This window comes from Teleopsis dalmanni, chromosome 2 (assembly GCF_002237135.1).
Source record: "Teleopsis dalmanni isolate 2A chromosome 2, ASM223713v2, whole genome shotgun sequence".
Taxonomy (NCBI): Eukaryota; Metazoa; Arthropoda; class Insecta; order Diptera; family Diopsidae; genus Teleopsis; species Teleopsis dalmanni.
Window position 1 is genome coordinate 162,340,802 of NC_051847.1, and position 12,172 is coordinate 162,352,973.

The 12,172-nt window shown below is 32.0% G+C and overlaps 1 protein-coding gene across 1 annotated transcript in view; it reads left to right on the forward strand.

Moving 5' to 3' along the window:
- LOC119676050 overlaps window positions 1–12,172 on the forward strand; it is a 15,462-nt gene that overhangs the window by 2,778 nt on the left and 512 nt on the right. The gene's annotated exons all lie outside the window — the stretch shown is intronic.

The following is a 12,172-nucleotide window of genomic DNA, read 5'->3' on the forward strand; positions in this document are numbered from 1 at the left end:
AAGGCGATTTCTTTTATTACCTCTTCTAACTTCCAATAAAGTTTTACTTCTTTAGCAAAAAGTGCTAATTATCAGTAAAATCTTTTAAAATTAAAATTATTTAATATATAAATAAACACATTTATCATAAAATTAAATCAAATTGAATCATAACTTAATTAAAAAATAATTTTGTTATTAAATTTCCAACTTTGGTGTTTTTTAACTATAACCTCTATTTTATATTCGAAATAGATTCTCTGTTATGCACAAGAGAAATTTAATTTATTGTTTACACTGGGAGATACTAGGAGATTCCCTTTTAGTATAGATTATAACAATCAAACAATTTTTATGATACAATATATTACATAGTGACCACATAAAAATAGACAATCTATAAACAAATGGAAAAATCCATGTTTCATAATTAAGATTCTTAGGCAAAAATATAATTATTTAGGAATAATAATGAAATTAAATTGAATATTTAATAATAATACTAAACAAAAACCGTCATCAAACAATCGTAACATATAAACTGAAGAGAAGCTTGCTACGCCTGCAAGAGTTACTTTTGGTAAAACTTAGAGTCAAATTGGGACACTGATCCATTGTCGTATATAATAGATCCATCATTACTAAAGCTGTACCGATATGATAGTAATAAGTTTAGTAGAGATTAATCATCGGTATTGGTGCTATTAATGCTAGAAGAATGTGCCCAACTAATGCGTAATGTATAATAAGAATCTATAGAATATATAGAATATTAGAATCTTTCATTGAAATCTTTTGAGGAAAAGGAAATATCAATCAATACATTGTGACCGAAAAGTTTTCGGAAATTCTCATTTAAAATTCGCGCGCTGTATATTTTTCGATATTTTAAGTTTATGTAGTTTGGCAGCACTGTCCTTAATTACTATGCCAAAAATGAGCGCGATCTGTCAGACAGTTCGTTTACGGCAGCTGTTGAAACCAGTTCACCTCAGTAGTGCGTTGCGAAAAAAAAAATGGAAAAAAAAATTGATCAAAGAGTTTGCATCAAATTTTGTGTTTCGAACGAATTTTCGTGTGCAGAATCGTTGCGAATGCTACAAAAGGCTTATGGGGAATCAGTTTTATCGAAAACTCAAGTTTATGAGTGGTACAAAGCCTTTCAGGACTGTCGTACGACCGTCGAAGACATGCCGCGTTCTGGACGACCTTCGACCTCTACCACCGACGAAAACATTGAAAAGGCAAAGGAAATCGTGTTCAAAAATCCTCATGTGAGTGTTAGAGAGATAGCACGAGAGCTAGGCATCGGTCGTGAGATGGCTCGTTTGATTTTGGTGGACAATTTGTGTATGCGACGTGTCAACGCTCGGCTTTTTCCGATTCACCTCAATTTGTTCCAAAAACACCATCGTGGACAGGTCTCGTTAGACATGCTTGATCGTGCCAATTCCGATCCAACTTTCATGGAACGCATCATAACGGGTGACGAGACATGGGTCTACGAGTACGACATGCAAACAAGCCAACAATCATCGGAATGGAGAGGAAAAGACGAGCCGAAACCGAAAAAACCACGCCAAAGTCGCTCGAAAATCAAGGCAATGCTGATTGTTTTCTTCGATATTCGTGGTGTGGTGCATCATGAATTCGTCCCTGAAGGACAAACAGTCAATAAAGCCTATTATTTGACTGTTTTAAGACGTTTGCGTGAAAATATCCGCCGTAAACGGCCTCAATTGTGGAAGGATAATTCATGGATTTTTCATGACGATAATGCTCCCTCGCACCGAGCCAACATTATCAACGATTTTAAGGCCAAACATTCAATAAATACCATCGAACAGCCCCCGTATTCACCTGATCTTGCACCGTGTGACTTTTTCCTGTTTCCCAAACTCAAATTACCACTCAGAGGAACGCGTTTTGAATCCATAGAAGACGTAAAACAGAATTCGCAGAGGAAACTCAAAGCCATACCGGAAAGCGCCTATAAAAAATGTTTTGATGATTGGAAGAAACGTTGGCATTTGTGTATCGCTTCTAATGGAGCATATTTTGAAGGAGATAAAATAAATATTGATGAAGATTAAGAATTTTGCGTTTTATTTAAAATTTCCGGAAACTTTTCGGTCACAATGTACTTAAGCTTTCAATAGGAATGAAAGATGCCGTATAAAATCAACAAATACCATTAATAGTTTATATATTAAATATGAACTAAATCTATTAGACTTTATTTTCGCAAGATTCCTTGTAAATGGTTAGTTTATAGAACAGTTATTTACATAACAATTATTTACAGGACAATTGTTTATAAAACAATTTTATGATAATTTTTTTAAAGATAGTTGTTTTTTTTTAAATATATTTCGTCATATTATTTCTTCTTTAGTTCATTTCATTTTTTCAGTATTTGTTTATATAAAGACGTTTTCGAACAGAAGTGAAACAACAACAAAAATTTATTTTTTAAATTATTTTAATTAATTGAATTTTTGGCTGACCATACAGCTGTTTCGAATATTGCCAAATACCCTTCATTAGTGGTCTTGGAAATAATTCTTATATTTAATTATTCGTAAATAATTATTTTTGAGACTGCAAGTACCAGGTATTTGTTTATGGAATTCTTATAATATTATATTTTTGATAGAATGATTTTGTTGGAATGAATGTGACGGAGGTTACCGTTTTACCTATCGAAATAGATTATTATACATATAAAAGTTAATGTTCGTAATATTTTTATTAATTTAGTATCTAAATAGGAAAATTTTTGTTCTTCTCGTCTATAATGAATGTCTATAATAAAATAATGATGATCATAACTTATTGACCATAATAAACAAAGTTCACAAAAGCTTTTCAACTAAATAGAAATTATACTCAGATATTGTTAGTGTAGATCAGTGGTTCCCAAGCTTTTTTTAACAAAGGACCACTATGATATTTTTGTTTTTAATAGGAATCACAAATTAGGGAATAATAAACTATATGATGAATTTAATATGCTCCATGCATCTCTGGTATATTGTATAATGAATTGTAAAAGTGCATATGTGCATTAACATATATAGGCTATAAAATAGATATAACATTACTTGGAAATTTTTTGTGCTTATTTTCTAATAAGTGAAGTTTCAGGGGACAAGCTACTAGCTATGTATCTATACATTATTAGATCGTTCATAGAAAAGTATATTTATAGTATCAAGATATCAAACATTTTTTAGTAGACTTCAATCACATGTTTGTAAGTAACTCGAACAATCAGGTAAGAAAAGTTTTATTCTGCTAGCACAACACTCTGTTATTCCGCAGCAAATCTAACACAGTTATTCTCAAAAGGTTATAAATCACGAAAACTGACGGGCTCACCAACACCACGGTATCGAATCTCAGAACGGTTACAGGCTTCTCGGGGAGGTATGCAGACCTGAGGTCAATTATTGTTTAGTCTGATGAAGTAATAAACAATAATCAAGGCGTAGAGAGGGGTTATGAAGTATGCAGATCTGAGGTCAATTATTGTTTAGTCTGATGAAGTGATAAACAATAATTAAGGCGTAGAGAGGGGTTATGAAGAAACCTGGCTGTTAATACTGAGTAAAAGTGCTCAAATGCACTGACTTCACTAGCCTCAACATAATAATATACAAAAGATATTTCATTTTAAAAAATAACTTGATATTTAATTAGAATATTATTAACATTTTCCTTTATGAATAAAAATATAAAAGTACTGAATAAAAAAATACATTAATAAATAAAATTAATCTCACTTCGATATGAATATAAAAACTTTTAAATTAAACTGAATTAGGGAATTCAGCAATAATCACAAAAAAATAATATTATTTTCCTACAATATCCATTCATATTAAAAACTCAACTCATAAATTTTATTTGCATTTTTTATGACATTTTCAATAAAAAAGAGTTTTTATTTTATTTATTTTATTTTTTTCATTTTTTCAGGTATTTAACTTGGTGAGTTATGAAAATTGTTGGATGGATTTTATATTTACTATCAATTCTACCATTTAACAATACTTTTACCCAATTTCACTTATTGTTAGGAGAGAAATTTCATGAAAAGTGCTTTCATTTCATGTAATTGGACACGAGAAATGTACATATTCTTTGCCATCATGTCCTTGACAGCCGCACTCGTCGAAGTCCATTTCCGGCATTTACCTCCAAGATAAAAGCCAATTTAGTATGTCACTAAAACTGCTCCAAATTACAGACGACATTTGTGCCAACGGCAGGAGACTTCTGAGCGTACAAGTGCGATTAAATGGGAATGCGGTGGAAGCATAAAAGTAAAGAGTAAAGAACTTTTTCAACATATTCCATGTGTGTTCTTCGCTTCTTTATCTGCGTTTTTCTTTCTAGTTTTTCCGGTATATTTTTTTTTTTGTGCTCTATATGAGGTTTTTTCATTTGGGTTTTCTGTGTCTGCATTTTGTAGAACAAAAATTGTAAAGTCATGAAAATCAATAGTTTAAATTTGAAACGGAAATTGCGCAAATAGAACTAAAATAAAAAAAAAAAAAATAAAACATGGAAGAAACTGAAAGAGGAACTCAAAATGATGTTCAAGGAGTTTATGAAGGGTGATTTTTTATGTGATAAGTACTGTTAAACCGAAGCCAATAAATAGAAGCGCACGCCATTAGTGAAGTCAATCTTATTTTTGTCCTGGAAGATATTTGATTTCTATTGATTAAAGTAGTACAGTTCAGTTTTCAAACATGGTATTAAAAATTTCTTCATGTTCATTTACATATTTCATATGCTTTTTCCTTATATTGTAATTGTATCAGGCAAAATCGGTATCAAACTTCTTTCAGCACATCCTGAATTTTGAGTTGGGTAATAAGAAGTTAGGAATTTTTTTCAATAGGAAATAGTTTTTGTGAGATAGCACCCAAAACAGTGTTGTAACAATATTAGTTTTGAAAAATTTGTAAATTTTAGATATTTTATAATATAAAACTCTTAATTGCATCTGTAAATTTCTGACTTTAGGAACAAAAATTTGGAAAAAAATATATCCCTTTTTCAATAATGTTTCATTTCCTGCTAAAAAAAAAATTGAATACATATCAGCTATTTGCATACATAAAAAAATTGACAATCATAACATTAAAAAAGATACACGCTTATTTATCTTATCTTATATTGACAACTGTATATTTTCTTTATTTCACTTTTTCAGTTCGCATGGACCATTCCTCATATTCTTCATTATTTGCAGAATATCATGTACTCTTTTGCTTCAAAAAGGAAAATTCTAACCTCTCACTGCCTTAAGTATGCTACTAAGGCGTCAATAGAGTAGAGTAAAAATATTTTTCAATATGAAATATTTAATAATTTTTTTTTTATATAACGAAAAAGGTTATAAAAGAGATTTTATATACTACTCTCTTACAACGTTGAGGTAGACAAACCGATGTCAAAATATTTAGAAAGTTAATAATTTAAAGTCTCGCTAAATTATAAATTAATATTTTAAAAAAGAATTAAAAAAGAAGGTTTGAAGGATGTTCTTCAATGAAATTTTTAAGAGCACCCTTTTATATGGAATCACACTCAACTATATTAATTTTCAATAAAACATTTAAAATAGTTGAGAAATGATGATGACAGCCCAACGGTTTTATATACTTCCAAATAACCAAGAGCCCTATGGACTCAATCCGTACTTGGTTTTTTAATTTTTAAAATTAAACTTACAATCAGATCAAAGCAGATCTTATTAAGGGAACATTTAAGCCAACAACTACGATATCTTGAACTTCAAGAAGTACCATAAGTTATTGTTTTGACATGCATATATTCTAACTGCTTTCTAGGAAATAAAAGTCTGAACTCTATTTTGCTATTTATAATTAGAAAAACATTATTTGTTGTAATTCGTTGTTTAAGAACTTTAAATGGATTATTAATATTTGCTACAATACGTATACAGCTGTATACAATATGAGATACAGCATTATATCATTAACAGTTAGTAGGGGTTTGCCAAAATTGCTTTATCTCCAGAACAGATGCATTTTAGAATACCACAAACTACGAAAACTGTAAGTATATTTCAAAAACGTGATATTAGCAATAAATATTATGTATGTGCCATCTCACATCAGTAATTTTTTATGTACACAACAATATTTATACAACATTAAAGTATACTGCAATAGTAAAAAAGCACAGATAGTACCCCCAATATATCTTAAAATATTTAAACATTAATATCGTGACCCCACTCACAAAATATTTATGTTCGAAATGTGCTAGATGTCAAGTTATATATCATAAGACTTATTGGTGGAAACAGATTACAAGCGGAAGTAAATACAATGAAATCTCCTAAAAGGGAAATTTTCACTTCCTTCATTTCTTTCTCTACGATGGCTTTGTACTTGTATTATGTATTTTCCGCGCCACGATGTAGAACTACTTTGCATAGTCATCGCCAAATGACAGCTCCACTGTCAACACTTGCTGACAGCAACAAAACAACTGAATCCATCAGAGACATTCGCTGATGTCATTGCCTGAACGTCTACGATTTCAATGGCATTGGCTAAAAGGGATGTGATAAGCTCGCTTTGGGTACTGCATTTCCAAACACAGCTCCGTTCTGCTCCGCTCCAGTTAGCACAATACTTCTTTAGTTTTATTCGCGTAATCTATGTTTGTCATGCCATGTCACGCTGTCACTTCTTTCCTAATGATAACAACAATACAACAACTGCAACAGCAGCGAAACAACCTAACCCAACCAAAAAAATATAATAAATAAATAAATGCAAAATAAAAACAGAAATAACGATAAAACAAGTGACAGTCACAATAAGGAGCGAGTATTCCATATTTGTCAGGGAAGCATTTTGCATTTCGAATGTGGCTAAATACAAATAAACATTTTCATAAACATTTCAAATGTGTCAAAACATTTCAATTTCATAATAGCTACTGAACCAATAAAAGATATTTTCAACGAATAATATACTGAATAATGGCTCCTAAGCAGATTTGAAACAAAATTTCGTTGTCTGGAACTATTAAGTGTCATTGAACAAATTCAAACTTAGAAGAAGTTATTAAGTATATAATTAATAAAGTTACTCACAGCATAGTTTTCTAATTGGTTTCAGTTTATGAAACTTTGATTCATATTTTTTTTTTTCATTGACACTTAAAAGAAAAGTTTTTAAAAGAAAATCAGTTAACTAAGAGTAGCCAACGGAGCTCTTGGGGCCAATTCAACATACTCTTGTACGTACTCACATATCGAACTGCACATAGCATTGGGCATACAAGGTGCATTCATTTATATATCTCCAAGTGCATGAACCTTATTTCTTTATCCACTTAATTCCATATGAATTAACTATGATAGTATAAGTAAAAACCTTGAAGAAATCCGTATTTCATGAAAGTATTGCTGATATGAGCATGGTGTGTGGAAACCCACTTTATCAAGCAAATTCATTGATTATTGAAATTTCAATCAACATTCATTCTGGTATCCAAAAAATAAAAACAAAACGCTGAAGCAATACTTTTGGTGCACCTCTGAGGGCAAAATACTACACATTCGAACATGGCCAAGTACACAACAAGTTACATACCAATCAATAGTAGTAATTCAATTCAAATTTATTTTTTTTTTTTTTAAATACAGAAAGTAAAAGATAATTTAACGAAGAATATATTTAGGCCAACAATATATAGAGTTCCTTCATGTGGCACCATTGAATGCTCAGGCTTAAAACAGTAACAGCCAAAGAGGAAACAGAAACTAACGTTATCTCCTTCGTTCAGGCATTCGATTGCCTGAATGGTACCGGAATAGCAGGATAAAAAAGTAGTAAAAAAACAACAATTTAATTTATTTACTATAAATTAAATCCAGCATATGTTGTCATATGGACTACATAATTACTGAAGAATGCTGAAGTACTAAATACATTTGTAAATAACAAGTTAATAAAATAAGAATTTTGGTAGTGACCTTTTTAATTTTTAAATGCTTTTAACTCCACTTTTTAAAAGTACAGGTTTAGGCCATTTAAGTGTTACCAACTACACACAAGTACCATATATCTGTCAAACTGATATTGCCAACTACGTGAAATTCATACGAATGACAGCCGTTTATATTATTTACAGGCTATCACAAGCATTTGCGTCTAAATTTTTCACAACAATAGTTATTCGAAATGGAATAACTATTTGTGAGCTCAACCACCTCCAAGTGAAGAAAATGTTTGTGTATCGTATCATAAGTCGATATAATAATACAGACGGCGTCACCAAACGCTATGATGATGGACGAATAGAAGCAGCAACATTACCTGAAGTGGTTCGGAAAGTGAATGCTTGACTCGAAAAGAAATCCACGTCGAAGTAGTTTTCCAATGGCCAAAGAACTGAAAATATCCCACCGAAGCATCCGAGTCATGGCTTTCTTATTCGCCAGATGCTTATCCGATGGAATATTTCTTTCGGACCATTTTGGAAAACAAGTTGATTGCATGACATACTAAATAAGCCAGTATGAATTTTAAGTAATCAGAGCATCTGCTACTACAAACAACCACATTGTGATCTTACAGTATTTGATTGAAATTATAGTAAAGTAACGTTTGATATTGACAAAAAATGGATATAATAATTTGCATAAAAACCAAGGTTTTGGTTAATGTGGTAACTATTTTCCACATACATACAGGATTACAATCGAAATTAAAAAATTATGTATTAACCAGATATGGAAATACGATATGGTTAAGAACAGTACTATTCACAATAAGTAGTTTCTTATCATAAGAATAATTTATGTAAATTATGTATTAAAACTCACTAACTTATATACAAATGCCTACAGCAGTATGTTTATAGTGATGGATGCTATATTTTACACAATTTGTCAGAGGCAATTACCTTATATATATATACATAGGTTAAACTATGCAACTTGTAATCAAACTAACAAAACGAAAAATTATTTATATCAAATGACTAATTAGTGTCTTAAAGTTGATTACAGTTTCTTCTAAAACCAACCTAGATAAAATATGTATTAAATGTTTTTCATTCCCATATGTACTATTTGATCAAAAAAGAACGAGAAGTTAAAAAACGCAAAATTTTAATTTTTAATAATTTTACTTATTATCGCCTTTAAAGTACTCTCCTCCTGCGGCAATACATGCATGCCAACGCATGATCCAATTTTCCATACAAGTTTTATACGCCTTTGGTTCGCGCAGCGAATTCTCTTTTATGGCCTATATGGTCACAAAACGCAAAGGCAATTTGGGTCGGGGAAAGAGGAAAAAGTCACACGGGGCCATATCTGGAGAGTACGGTGCTTGATTGATGATATTGGTGGAATTTTTGGCCAAAAACTGCGACACAACTAACGCTGTGTGAGCCGGAGCGTTGTCGTGGTGTAAAATCCATGAGTTTTCCTGCCATAAATCTGGCCACTTTTTGCGAATGGCCTCACGCAAACGACGCATAATCACCAAATAATACTCCTTATTGACCGTTTGACCGACCGGAAGGAATTCATAGTGCACCACACCACGAATATCGAAGAAAACAGTCAACATAACCTTGATTTTGGACCGACTTTGGCGTTCTCTTTTCGGTTTCGGCTCACCTTCGAAGCACCATTCGGTCGATTATTGTTTGGGGGGATATGTCAAACTTATAAACCCATGTCTCATCACCAGTTATGATGCGTTCGATGAATGTGGGGTCACTATTTGCATTGGAAATCATCTCTTTAGCCACATCACAACGACACTTTTTTTGAATGAAATTCAGCTAAAAATCGCCAGACGAAAATTTTTCGACTTCTTTGTATAGACGCCAAACAAAAACTAATCGTACGATATGCCTTAAACTTTGACAGAATGTGTATAATAGTGTTGCCAGCGTGAAAATAAAAAAAATTTACCGATTGGATAAGCGCGGGGATTCAAAAAAAGAACGAATAAGTTCCTTTTTGATAACAAGGTATATATATATAATACGTAATTTAAAAATTGTTTAGTATAAAAACGTTCAGGCTAATAGTACATTTCCTCGACTTCGTTAGATCAGTTAACTTACTTCAGATTAAAGTAATTCAAGCAATCTCAACCAAGTTAACTGGTCTAACGAAGCCAGTACATTAAACTGAATTTAGTTTAATGTACAAAATATAGTACTAGGCTAAAACATTAGTTGGTTCCTCCTTTTATATATTATTAAATCAAATTTTTCGTGTCATTTTGTATTATTAGTTAAGTAACGTTTAAAACATTTATATTTGCAGGATTTATCTTTTATTAATATCTGAGATAACTTCGCAATGTATATCTCTGCAATACTACGAAAGATGAAAAATAATCATTTACCTAAAATGACAATTTTGTGAGCTTAATTTTATAACATGAAGCATTTTAGGCATTATGAAATGTTGTCAATCAAAAGTCACCTCATCACAAGCGGTGGCATTTTATTTTGTGCCAAGTGACAGCATATAATATTGGCATAAGTTGACTCACATTTTTATCTTGAAAATGAATTTAAAAGCACAAAAAAACAGAAAAAACATGAAAAACGAAAAAATTACATAAATTGATGTTGCTACTATTTTACCTCATAACGCATAGGAGGATAGCTGCTGTCTGAGCTCTGCTGTTGCTTCGCTTGCTTTATGGCATCATAGAAGAGTGCCACATTGAAATTGAGGTCGGGTAGGCATAGAAGGGTGGTGCAAAATAAATAAGATATTACCAACGAGCTTACAATGAACACAGCCACACATAAACCAACCATTTACATCAGATTCAGATCAGCGAACAACATTCAACATCACTCAAGGCTGTCAGGATTAAGTTGAATTACCTGGCGTTACGCGTGCTTTTCCGTATTTTCTGTGCGCGACTATAAAATGTATATTTGGATTTCATTTTTCATTTCCGTTGTCCCGAGGCAAGAGGCAATTGTGGCGTTCAAGCAGCAACTGCTGCTCCAAAACACAACCAACTCCAGCCCACAGCCCACAGCCCACAGCCCATAGCGCACCACACACAACACACAACACACAGCGCTCAAAAAGTACCAAAGCACTAACAACAACGTCACTGCCAGCATCCGTGTGTGCGTGGGGCGCCAACGCCATTGTTGTGGATTTATTTAAAATATTTATGCCATTTTTATTCTGCCGTAAATGTTAAACACACACACTTCACACACACACACACACACATGCATATGTGCTCTTCACATAAAATCCTTTTGTACATGCTTTAATCCTTAAATGGCAAATAAACTTATATGCTGTAACTCGAAATCGGTGTTGCCACTATTTTCCATGTGCTACCGCTACCACTGTTGCTGGTACACTGAATCCGATTCCGATTCTCGTACTGGTTCTGCTGCATTACAGATTCAACTGGTCCTTTTGTCACATTTGTACAGAAATTAAAAATAACAAAAAAAAGCTTCAAAAGCCAAGTTAAATGTATAAAAAGTCCTTTTACATATGCAAACACATGTGCCAGTGTGTCGAATCCTTTCGCATGCGTATCCATCGGTGTTTATATATTTTATTTATGGTAATACATTGAAACGAATTTTCATGGTAGTTTGTTGCTGGAGCGGAGCGGTTACCAAAACGTTTTAGTTGTCAACATTTGTATCGATTGCAACTGATAAGGACACTTGTTGCTGACTAAACGATTTTTAATGTTAACAAATATTTGTGGAACATTTTTAGTAATTTTAATTATTTTTAATTTACTCTATTTTACAATACCGAAACCGAAGTCCCAGACACCTACTATCATACACACCGCACAACATGCCTTTAGTTTTCAGCTGGGAATGGGGATTTATTATTTAAATAAAAGCTTATACTCGTAAGTAATTTAATAATATAACAAAAATATTTCACAGCACTACTACTGTGCGGGTTGAAATAAATATATGTATTTTAAAACTATATAACTTATTTGACCAAACATCTTTCATCTTTCAAAAGCGATACTCAGTTAATTATATAAATCATAAAGAGAGATGTAATTAAAAATATATTCAATGAATCCTGACATATATATTTTAAGTAATCTTACTATTACGTCTTGTATTTTAGGTAATCATGCTAGGAGACCAA